The sequence below is a fragment of the Ambystoma mexicanum genome, chromosome 2p, assembly GCF_040938575.1.
Source record: "Ambystoma mexicanum isolate Mex_15411 chromosome 2p, UKY_AmexF1_1, whole genome shotgun sequence".
Taxonomy (NCBI): domain Eukaryota; kingdom Metazoa; phylum Chordata; class Amphibia; order Caudata; family Ambystomatidae; genus Ambystoma; species Ambystoma mexicanum.
Genome location: NC_090923.1, coordinates 122,464,408 through 122,476,592, shown reverse-complemented (window position 1 = coordinate 122,476,592; position 12,185 = coordinate 122,464,408). Strand labels below are relative to the sequence as shown.

The 12,185-nt window shown below is 43.3% G+C and overlaps 1 protein-coding gene across 5 annotated transcripts in view; it reads right to left on the bottom strand.

The window, feature by feature from the left end:
* TPRA1 (transmembrane protein adipocyte associated 1) overlaps nucleotides 1-12,185 on the bottom strand; it is a 510,038-nt gene that overhangs the window by 353,005 nt on the left and 144,848 nt on the right. The window contains exon 1 of one of the 5 annotated variants that reach the window (XM_069643377.1): nucleotides 2,400-2,421. The exons of the other annotated variants lie outside the window; for them this stretch is intronic. The gene's annotated coding sequence lies outside the window, so the exon portion shown is untranslated. Of the gene's footprint in view, nucleotides 1-2,399; nucleotides 2,422-12,185 lie in introns of those variants that run through there. 5 annotated transcript variants of the gene reach the window in all.

The following is a 12,185-nucleotide window of genomic DNA, read 5'->3' as shown; positions in this document are numbered from 1 at the left end:
GCCTAAAGCTAAAAACGGACACTTGACTCACCAGTGGCGGATTGTGGACGAATAGAGTGGGAATAGCGTTTGCGTGCAATTTTCGTGTCGATCCCCGTTTATTCTTCTTTGTTACCCAAGATGTGGTGTACATGTTCGAGGGAAAGTGCCGACTGCAGATGCGGTATCGATCACCCCTCTTGTCCTCAAAGACTTGTTGGACTCTACTTTCCAGCTCATCCAGTGGATATCCGCAATGTCTGACCCATTCTCTTATTCGATGAACAGTTTTTGGGAATACATGCATTGTAGTGCCTTCAGATTTAGCATGGGTCTTCGAAGGGCAACCGCTAATCGAACAGGCAGGCATTGGTGAAAATTCTGAAAAGTAAATATCAAGATTATTATAAAACCTTGATGAATAAAAATGTCATAAAAAAGTAAATGAAACATACCATGCTCAATGCAAGGTTTGTTTTGGTCGCCGGAACTATACCAGATCATCATGTGCGGCTTAGTATTTGCATAAGTTACAGAAAATTTTTAAATTATGTGACTAAACTCTGAACATGTGACTCGTCCCTTGGATGTTCTGTCTTGCACAAAAAGGAACCATGCTTACATTATAGACGGGACCCCCGAAGGATGCAATTCGATGACAATTGACACAAATGAAAATAAATAGATCTATTGATAGCATAACAATTGAAACTCAAGTCAATAGCAATGAGACCAATGACCATAGCTCTATTGGGTACTGTAATCGCAAATCGATAGAAATGTCAAAAATGACCGAATATGACTAGGATACATGGCCTTACCTTGACCAACAAACAGTTGGATTCAGCAGGCCGATTAGTATGTTGCAGGAGAACAGGTAGATGGCCACAGGTAGCACACTGACGAGTTTGCTCGAAGCCGTCACAGATAGCACAACGACGAGCAGATTAGCATAGATCTCAGCGCTGCTCAGGTAGAAGGTTCAGGAGTTGACTTGCGAAGCACGAAGATGTTCTCATGAGACATATCAAGTGGTTTATAAAGTATTAGAAACAGGGGTGTGTTTGTGAATGAATGACGTGTGTATGTTGTGGTATTATGTGGTTTGCAGTGGGGCGGCCTGCCTCAGGGGAGGCCTGCCTGGAGACACGGGGTCTGAGGAGGCCATGTGAGCGATGGCCCCTGGGCGTGGGATACCTTTTGAAGTGTACATGCTGTTTGGCACCTTGGACATTTGCGCCCGTGACAGCCCCCATGCCAGCGCTCATCCCCGGGTGCGAACCACCTTTGATAGAGGGGGTGGGATGGATGGGCCTGGGGCGTGCAGATAAGGCACAAGAAGACTGCTGAATGGAGACACACTTATGTGGATTGCAGGGGGGCGGCCTTTGATAGAGGGGGTGGGATGGATGGATGGGCCTGGGGCGTGCAGGCAAGTGTGTGGGAGCGAGGAGCCATCAGGCCCCTCTCATCCTTTACTTCTCAGTAGAAACTCGTACCAAGTGCCTCCAGTAGTGGGTTTGCCCCTTGCCCTTATCTGATGTTAACTTTGGATGACATTCGCGTAGATGGGAACACTGAGCAGGACACGGGGCATCCATTTTTGTACCCCCTTTCCACTCCATCTTGGTGACCAGGCCTCACTGCGATAGTACAGCGCACAGAGCACATGGCCCACACACTCGTTCCCACTCTGACTGGAAAACTCCAGAGGTATTTGCAACAGCTAATAAATGTAACACATCACTCTTCCTCTGAGATCACGGTCCTGCATGTGAACCAGCCAGAACCAAGCACATAGCTCGTTCATCTCCACAAACGTGTCCTTGCCCACGCACCCTCGCCAGTGTCAACTTACTGCCATTCTGACCCTGTGTCCCTGCAAGGTATTCTCTTCATGTGCCAGACCACTGACCACGCCATGATGCCCACCTAGCAGATCCCCAACTAACATTAGACCCCTACTGCAGTATATCGTTGCCTATCAATAACAAATGCCACATACCGGAGATTCTTGTGAGCACAGACCCACACTTCAAACAGTGTATTATAGTGGTCAAGACCCTTGACCTAAGGCCTGTATAATCCAATGTTAATTGATAGTATAGATATATGTGTGACTTTTATAGAGACATAACCGACTGAAAGACTTTGAACAAGTGTTATTTAGTGCATGCATTATTGAGAATATATTATGTTAGCTTAGATAGTGACCACCCCGCTTCACACCGACCTGAACTTCACCCATTCAGAGCACAGATGTCTGACGTCCATCCTTGAATGGAGACACACATGATTCATTTAGAAAATCGAAACAACCGTTTTATTTTGTATCTTATTTTGATGACACAAAAATACAAGACTTTAAACATTGTACAGTTCAGGTTGCAGCACAGCGAGAGAAAATCCCCTGTACTGACCACTGTCACTCGGGAACGTTTCTCTTATGGCACGAACGGCACAGGCGGGTATCACTCTTCGAACGTGGTGTCCAAGCCTCCCTTGAAGCCACCATGTAAAGGAACGATAGGCCACCAGCCTGTACCACCTGTGAAAAGGAATGAAACAAACTGTTTTTAAATGGCCAAGATAAGTTTAATAAACGTTTGTTGTCAATGACAATTCTTGTAACTAATGGCATTCTGCTCGGACAAATGCTATCTAGACACTGCACACTATTGAACGACTTTCGTGCGTTACAATGATATGTATATGTAATTTTGGATATAGTAGAAGACCATGAAATAAGAGTGGCATGAAAAGCAGAGTATACTTACTCGTTACTCGGATTACGAGGACGAACAGTTGCGCGAAGTTCATGCATAAGCACCATCATTATCCTCAACACGGACCACGTGAGGCAAGCTGCCCTGAAGTCTGGCAGCTTGGTGATGCATTGCGGTTGTGGCTCGCCTTCCGTAATGTAGGCCACGCATCCTGAGTTTTCGCAGCAGTTCTCCTCCTCGGTTGGCATTAGCTCGCACCAATTGCATGATCACCAGGTGGAAACACCGTCCATGCGACTAGGTCCAGGCTCTTCAGCTGTTGAATCGTCCTCCAAACTGCCGTCCGAAGACCCATCGTTTTCGAGTGTTTCCCTTTCCAGTAGTTCCTCCTCGGTATACTTGGGCTCGTACATGTAGGGCATTATTGTAGCCATTGTGTGTTCAGAGCACAGAAACGAGTCACAGAATACTCAAAGTAACACAGAGCGAGGAATGGAATCGAAAATCTGCTGCTGTGTGTTGTGAAACGGTCTGTTTATACTTATTGATGAAACAGGCGTCCTGCCATTTCCATGGTGACACGTCATTAGCTGAAGCGCAGCAAATGTTGACACGAGACGTGCTTTGGCTTTGTGAAATGGGTGGTACGCGTCTGCTGATGACAGGCTCAGGGGCGGGAGATATGATTTAGTGCCGCAAAAGCAGGTCACCCAGGGCGATGCAGCAAGTGATAGGATTATCACAAAATGGCGGCGCCCTACTGCCTGTTTTCGCGTGCGTTTAATTGACGAAAACTCGGGAAAGGGCCATAGGAAATTTTTCTAAAATCGAGCGATTTAGGCTTAAAAACACATGGCCGACCCGTAGGGGCAATAAAAAATGTTGACCGAACCATTCCTTTAATAGTGTCAGGTACTGTTAGGATACAGTGACATAATCTGAGACATTAGGTCTGAGGAAAATTAGTATAGAAAGGTTTTTGGAAGTTATTATGAGTTTAATTTTAAAACAGCCAATTTTGCCCTTAACATTCATTACAGTCTATGGAGAATGCCCCAAGCCAAGATGGAGGTCCTCAGTCTAAGTTCTGATTGGCTGGTGATTGTTTATAGGGAAGACAATGAACATTCTAAACTGCCTTTCATCGTCTTTGCCCAGCTGAGAGGTCGCGTATTAAGCTGCTCCTGCTTAACTTGTTCAGGGGTTTCAAGTTTCAAGCGGTCGAGCGGCTTATTTTAAACTCAAGACTCTTTCTATAATGTCATTGTAGAAGATTTAATCTGATTTTCAAGTTCATATAAAAGATATTTACTAAGAACTTTATTGCTGTCGCATGTCTGGCTTTGCTACGCTACGTTTTCTATCAAGCGCGTGGTTTTTCCGTTAACAGGAGCCTGCGCGTGAGAGACTTCGCTTGAGTATCTAGCGCGAGCTCTTTGGTGTCGCGTGATACACTTGTGCGTGTGTTTTTTCCTACCCGCGGTTGAACCTCAGCGCGTGTGCATCTTGTTTTAAGCGCGTGTGGATTTTTCCCGTTTTTTCCGACTTTAGCGCGTGTGCGTGTGATCGCATCTTGGACAAAGCGCGTGTGGATTTTTACCCGCGGTTTGTCGTCAGCGCGTGTGCTCGCATATTGGATTAAGCGCGTGTGGATTTTTACCCGCGGTTTGTCGTCAGCGCGTGTGCTAGCATATTGGACTAAGCGCGTGTGGATTTTTACCCGCGGTTTGTCGTCAGCGCGTGTGCTCGAATCTTGGACTAAGCGCGTGTGGATTTTTACCCGCGGTTTGTCATCAGCGCGTGTATTCGCATCCTGGACTAAGCGCGTGTGGATTTTTACCCGCGGTTGAACTTCAGCGCGTGTGCGTGCTTTCATTTAATCGCGTGTGGATTTTTTCTGTGGTTTCGATTTAGCGCGTGTGGTTTTTTCCTGCGGTTTAATCTACAGCGCTTCAACGATCTTCACTCAGTTTGGATCCCTATGCGAGTTCAAGAGATTTCCACGTGAGATTTTTGACGCAAGTTTCAAGAACTGTTAATTTAAGTAAAAACACTCTAAAAAGAAATTTATAAGAAGAAATATAAATACTTTCCAGAAACACTAGAACTTCCATTTACTTTTAATGAACTTAAGACTTTGTTCAAGCTTCTTGAGTTTAAAGAAGATTACCTGCAAAGTTAATTTCACATTCATGGACCTACTAAGAAGGCTGAATGATCGTTGAGATTCAAGTCAACTAGTAAGGAAGTCTAGTCAGCTTATCACTTCTCTGGGCATATTGTAGAGAAGTTCCAGGTATGGTTTTTTACTTTATTTGGTAAAGGATATTGATACTAAGGTTAGTATAGTGCCTCATGAATAACAAGGTGTATTATATGTTTATGTTTTACCACAGGTGAAGAACCAGCTAGTCTTAGCTTCCAGCCTGGTGTTTGTTAATTTGTCCCTTCCCCCTTTCCCCTGGAAGTGAGGTAAACTGAGCAGTTTATAGTATCAGCTCAGAGTGCCACATTTTGGGTGGATTGTCGGGGGCTCAGCAGCTTCTGCAGACACCAGGATCTCAGCCTGACAGAATGAAAGGCCAATAAAAAGAAAAAGTCTGCCCAAGCTGTATGAACCCCGACGAGACAGCCATGGAGGCGTTGGGAGAAATGGTTAGGGAAATTAGAGAAGAGTTACGGGTGGCTCATCGAGAATACTCAAATCTTAATAAAAGAATAGATGAGTTAAATTTAAAGGTAACACAAATACAAGAAAAGGAAGTTTCGGAAGGTGCAGGAAACCCACCTGAGCTGGTGAGAGTAGGGGAAGAACAAGAACATAGACTTTCAAGGGAAGTGGTGGGTGGTTTAGGAACTTTAGTTATGCCTGTTCCTTTGGCTGCTCCTGAGCGTTTTTTGGGAGATCCGAGAAAGTTTCAAATTTTTCAGACTCAGTGCGAATTACATTTCTTAAGTCGTCCCGAGTTATTTTCAACGGATGCTTCCAAGGTCACATTTACATTATCTTATTTATCAGGAGAAGCATATGCGTGGGGAAGTCTCTTGGTGAGTCAAAAGAGTTTGGCTTTGAATAATTATTCCCTGTTCCAGACCGAATTTAAAAAGATGTTTTATAAGAGACAGGTATCTCTAGAGGTAGATGGAGAACTACTGGAGTTGTGTCAGGGAGGAAAGGAGTTGATTTCTTATATCACTCAATTTAGAACTTTAATTTTAGAGAGTAGATGGCCAGAGGAGAAGAGGGCTTCCTTATTTTATCGGGGCTTAAAAGATGAATTGAAAGATGCTTTGGCTGGTGTTTTGGAACGACCAACTACTTTAGATGCTCTAATTGATTTGGTGGTTCGGTTAGATTTTCGTTTAACCGAAAGACGTTTAGAGCGTAGACGTTCTCAGGGGGAAGTTAGGTTTCCAGGAAGAGTAGAGAGATCTAAGGTTGAGGTGGTGAACAGGGAAGTCAAAGGGAAATGAGCTGCAGAGTCGTGTGAGAGGTCCGTTGTCAAAGGAAGAGAAGACAAGAAGAAGGGAGAATAATTTGTGCCTATACTGCGGTAGGAGTGGTCATTTCCTTGAAAACTGTCCTTTTACCTCCAAGAAGATCTTCAATTCTTCAGGCAGAGTACAACAAGTTGCTAACACGATACAGACAGCTGTTCCTCATATAACTGTGAACGTATCCTTATGTTTGAAAAGAAAATCTTAGGTTCTGGGCCAATTATTATTGATTCAGGGGCTACAGGAAATTTTATGGACAGAGGATTGGCAAAGAGTTTAGGTGTTCCTTTAGTGGCTAAGAAAGAAGTTGAGCAGGTAAGCGCAGTTGATGGTACATCTCTTTCTTCAGGTCCAATCACTCATAATACAGAGGTACTTGAGATGGAGTTAACTGGAGGTCATACGGAAACCATCTCTTTTGAATTAATTGATGCTCCAATCTTGAAAATAATCTTGGGTATGCCCTGGCTTACTCTGCATAATCCTAGAATTGATTGGAGTGCAAGAATTGTATCCCTAGAATCAACTTTTTGTAAGGAACATTGTTTCTTAGGGAAAAGTCATGGAGAGGAAGAAAGATTTGTGAATTCTGTTTCGTTTTCACTTGCAGAAAGAGGGGCAATAGGTTTTGATGTTGGAGCAGTAGTGGGTGAACTTCCTACTTGTTATCAAGATTTTTGGGATGTATTTGATGAAAAGGAAGCTGGAGAGTTGCCTCCTCATAGACTGTTTGACTGCAGGATAGATTTGGAGCCTGGAGCTATTTTACCTAGCAGTAGGGTTTATGCCCTGACAGAAAAAGAGAATGACTATTTGAAAGAATACTTAAAGGAAAATTTGGCTAAGGGTTTTATTCGGCACTCTCAATCGCCGGCTGCCTCACCATTGTTTTTTGTGCCAAAATCTGACGGTTCCCTCAGAACTTGTATAGATTATAGGGCGGTAAATAGAATGACAGTAAAAAATAGGTATCCGCTCCCTCTCATCTCTGAGATGTTAAATCAAATTCAAGGTGCCACCATTTTTTCTAAATTGGATTTAAGGGGGGCTTATCATCTGGTACGAGTTCAAGAGGGGGATGAGTGGAAGACGGCATTTAAGACCAGATTTGGCCTGTACGAGTACCAAGTGATGCCATTCGGTCTTTGCAATGCCCCAGCGGCTTTTCAATGTTTTATCGATGAGGTTCTTCGGGAATTTCTTGATATTTTTGTTATTGTTTATATTGACGATATTTTGATTTTTTCCCAAAGTTTGGAGAAACACAAAATTCACGTTCGACAGGTCTTGAAAAAATTGAGAGAGAATAATCTTTACGCTAAATTGGAGAAGAGTCAGTTCCATACGAATTCGGTGGAATTTTTAGGTTTTGTGATCACTCCTAGTGGTCTGGAAATGAATCCGAAAAAGGTGGAAGCGGTTCGTGATTGGCCTATTCCAACGAAGGTGAAGGAGATCCAGAGTTTTTTGGGATTTGCCAACTTTTACCGAAGATTCATTGAAGGCTTCTCCAGTTTGGTGACTCCAATTACTCGACTTTTGAAGAAAGGAGTTCCTTTTGTTTGGGACGTTAAGGCTAATGAGGCTTTTAAAGTATTGAAGGAGAAATTCACAACTACTCCTATCTTAATTCATCCTGATACTTCCAAGCCATTTTTTGTAGAGGCTGATGCTTCCAATGTGGCAATGGGAGCAGTGTTGTCGCAGAGGCATAATGTTACTGGACAATTGCATCCTGTGGCCTACTTTTCTCAGAGGTTCTCACCAGCGGAAGAAAATGATACCATTTCAGATCGCGAGCTTCTTGCTATCAAAGCAGCATTTGAAGAATGGCGACATTTTTTAAAAGGAGCACGTCATACTGTGACAGTATTAACCGATCACCGAAACTTACTCTTTTTGAAGACAGCAAGAACTCTGACACCTCGACAACTAAGGTGGTCTTTATTTTTTGCAGATTATGATTTTATAGTTACTTTTAAGCCAGGAAATCAAAATAAAAAAGCAGATGCTCTGTCACGACAATTTCCAGAAAGTGAAGTTAAGTCGGTTTGTGAGTCACTTCCTCTAATCGCTCCAGAACGTTTTGTTCTTGCTGGAATTGAGAAAGAAAACGAAATCTTCAAACTAGTACGAGAATCCATATCTGAGAGACAACTTGAACATTGGGTTCGTTTGGATCCAGCTCGCAAGATTAAAGATGGTTTACCTTATCTGGACGACAGACTCTATTTACCATCTATTGAACTTAGAGAAAAGATTTTGAAGGAATGTCACGATTCAGTTCTGGCAGGACATCCAGGATATCGAAAAACACTTGAGTTGGTCAGAAGACATTTTTGGTGGGAGAAAATTCGACAAGATACTCTTAATTTTGTTAAGACCTGTGAAGTTTGTGCTAGATCTAAGAACCTCATCGGAAAGCCTTCTGGGTTATTGGAACCGTTGCCAGTTCCACCGCGGCCTTGGTATTCAGTGTCTTTAGATTTCATCACGGATCTACCACTAGATAAGGGGTGTACATCAGTATTGGTTGTAGTGGATTTACTCACTAAAGAAGCACATTTCATTCCAATGAAGGGTGAGGTTACCGCTGATAGTTTAGCTCACAGTTTCTTACAAGAAGTAGTTAAACTGCATGGAATTCCCAGTCAGGTCATCTCAGACAGAGGGTCTCAATTTATTTCTAAATTTTGGAGCGCTTTCTGTAAGAGATTGGGAGTTGAGGTATGCCTATCATCCGGTTACCATCCCGAAACCAATGGGCAAGTGGAAAGGATAAATCAGGAGTTGGAGAAATATTTGAGATGTTATCTACAGACAGGGGAAGAGTGGGTAGATATGTTGTGGGTGGCAGAATTTGCATATAACAACTGTAGTAAGGATGCCACCTCAATGTCTCCATTTTATTTGGGACGAGGTTTTCATCCTCGTTTTCTTAGTATAGAGATCGATTATGATGCTGAAAACCCGGAAGTGGAAAAGAGACTAGAGATCATGAAAAGAAATTTGGAGAAGGCAAAAGGGGTGTTGGTGGAGAGTAAACAAAAATATAAAAGATTTGCGGACCTTAAAAGAAAGACTAGTCCCCAGTATAGGGAGGGAGATTTGGTATGGTTATCAACCAAATTTTTGAGAATTAAGAGAAGAAATAAGTTTTGCCCTCGTTTTGTAGGGCCGTTTGTGGTTGAAAGGGTGATAAATCCAGTGGCTGTTCGCCTTAGATTACCAAGACATATGAAAACTCATCCAACTTTTCATGTCAGCTTGTTGAAACCAGTGGTTAAAGGAACTAGATTGACACCTACTCCTTCACCAGTTGTATTTGAGGAAGATGATTCAGAAGAATTTGTAGTTAAGAAAATTCTGGACTCTAGAATAGTGAGAGGAAAGCTACAGTATCTCCTTGATTGGGAGGGTTTTGGTCCTGAAGAACGCACTTGGGAGAAAGCAAGTGATGTACATGCTCCTCATTTGGTTAAAAAATTCCATAAGAAATTTCCATTGAAAAAAGGCCCAGGGACTGGGCGTTAGAAGGGGGGTACTGTCAGGTACTGTTAGGATACAGTGACATAATCTGAGACATTAGGTCTGAGGAAAATTAGTATAGAAAGGTTTTTGGAAGTTATTATGAGTTTAATTTTAAAACAGCCAATTTTGCCCTTAACATTCATTACAGTCTATGGAGAATGCCCCAAGCCAAGATGGAGGTCCTCAGTCTAAGTTCTGATTGGCTGGTGATTGTTTATAGGGAAGACAATGAACATTCTAAACTGCCTTTCATCGTCTTTGCCCAGCTGAGAGGTCGCGTATTAAGCTGCTCCTGCTTAACTTGTTCAGGGGTTTCAAGTTTCAAGCGGTCGAGCGGCTTATTTGGAAAAGCAAACAGGAATCTTGCGGAGATTCATTTTGGCACGGAACAGGAGTAAGAAGATTTCGAGTTATCCAAGAAAAAAGAAAGGTTTCAAAGACTCTTCACAAGATAAGTCCTTTTAAAACTCAAGACTCTTTCTATAATGTCATTGTAGAAGATTTAATCTGATTTTCAAGTTCATATAAAAGATATTTACTAAGAACTTTATTGCTGTCGCATGTTTGGCTTTGCTACGCTACGTTTTCTATCAAGCGCGTGGTTTTTCCGTTAACAGGAGCCTGCGCGTGAGAGACTTCGCTTGAGTATCTAGCGCGAGCTCTTTGGTGTCGCGTGATACTCTTGTGCGTGTGTTTTTTCCTACCCGCGGTTGAACCTCTGCGCGTGTGCATCTTGTTTTAAGCGCGTGTGGATTTTTCCCGTTTTTTCCGACTTTAGCGCGTGTGCGTGTGATCGCATCTTGGACAAAGCGCGTGTGGATTTTTACCCGCGGTTTGTCGTCAGCGCGTGTGCTCGCATATTGGATTAAGCGCGTGTGGATTTTTACCCGCGGTTTGTCGTCAGCGCGTGTGCTAGCATATTGGACTAAGCGCGTGTGGATTTTTACCCGCGGTTTGTCGTCAGCGCGTGTATTCGCATCCTGGACTAAGCGCGTGTGGATTTTTACCCGCGGTTGAACTTCAGCGCGTGTGCGTGCTTTCGTTTAATCGCGTGTGGATTTTTTCTGTGGTTTCGATTTAGCGCGTGTGGTTTTTTTCCTGCGGTTTAATCTACAGCGCTTCAACGATCTTCACTCAGTTTGGATCCCTATGCGAGTTCAAGAGATTTCCACGTGAGATTTTTGACGCAAGTTTCAAGAACTGTTAATTTAAGTAAAAACACTCTAAAAAGAAATTTATAAGAAGAAATATAAATACTTTCCAGAAACACTAGAACTTCCATTTACTTTTAATGAACTTAAGACTTTGTTCAAGCTTCTTGAGTTTAAAGAAGATTACCTGCAAAGTTAATTTCACATTCATGGACCTACTAAGAAGGCTGAATGATCGTTGAGATTCAAGTCAACTAGTAAGGAAGTCTAGTCAGCTTATCACTTCTCTGGGCATATTGTAGAGAAGTTCCAGGTATGGTTTTTACTTTATTTGGTAAAGGATATTGATACTTAAGGTTAGTATAGTGCCTCATGAATAACAAGGTGTATTATATGTTTATGTTTTACCACAGGTGAAGAACCAGCTAGTCTTAGCTTCCAGCCTGGTGTTTGTTAATTTGTCCCTTCCCCCTTTCCCCTGGAAGTGAGGTAAACTGAGCAGTTTATAGTATCAGCTCAGAGTGCCACATTTTGGGTGGATTGTCGGGGGCTCAGCAGCTTCTGCAGACACCAGGATCTCAGCCTGACAAATAGCAATCCCATCCACTGTAGACTTGTGTTATAGAGTCCGGTTTCTTTAAACTTTCTATTTAGTGTACGGTGGTTAACAGTGCAGAACGTCAGCGATGTAGAGAGCCCAAGTGCTGAGAAGATGTCATTCGCTGTGATTTTGATGTTGTCCCAAATGGAACAAAGCATTGGATTACCAGATAAAACATTTTTAAAGAATGTTTCCACAGTGCCAATGCAATGCAGCATCTATGATGCTCATAATACGGGTCGGTGCGTTTATACCGCCTGCTGGAGGCCACTCCAACAAACAACAAGCTTTCTTAGACCGCCTTGGAGTGGCCTCCAAGTGGTGTGATTTTGCTGCCATTGGGGGATTTCACCTCCAAGCACTCCATGTCTTACGCCTATGCCCCAGCTGCATCTTGACCGTGTCTGTTCACCGCCACCCTGCCCCAAACACAACCACTCCTCACCATCACCACACCTCCAAGTCACCCTGCCTACACAGACCACCTCCAGTGCTTCCCCCAAACTACACCGACCAGCCCGTACAAACCACTAACCTGCTACCTCATTTCCTTCTTCCAGCCCGATCTTCTGGGAGGTCTCATTTAGTTAGTCCAGGAAACGTAGTCCAAAGAGCATCCCCGTTCGATACGGGCCTTGGTCCTATCTGCACCCTCGCATACCTACGCACCCTCAAATGTGCTTTGCCGACATCGCCTAG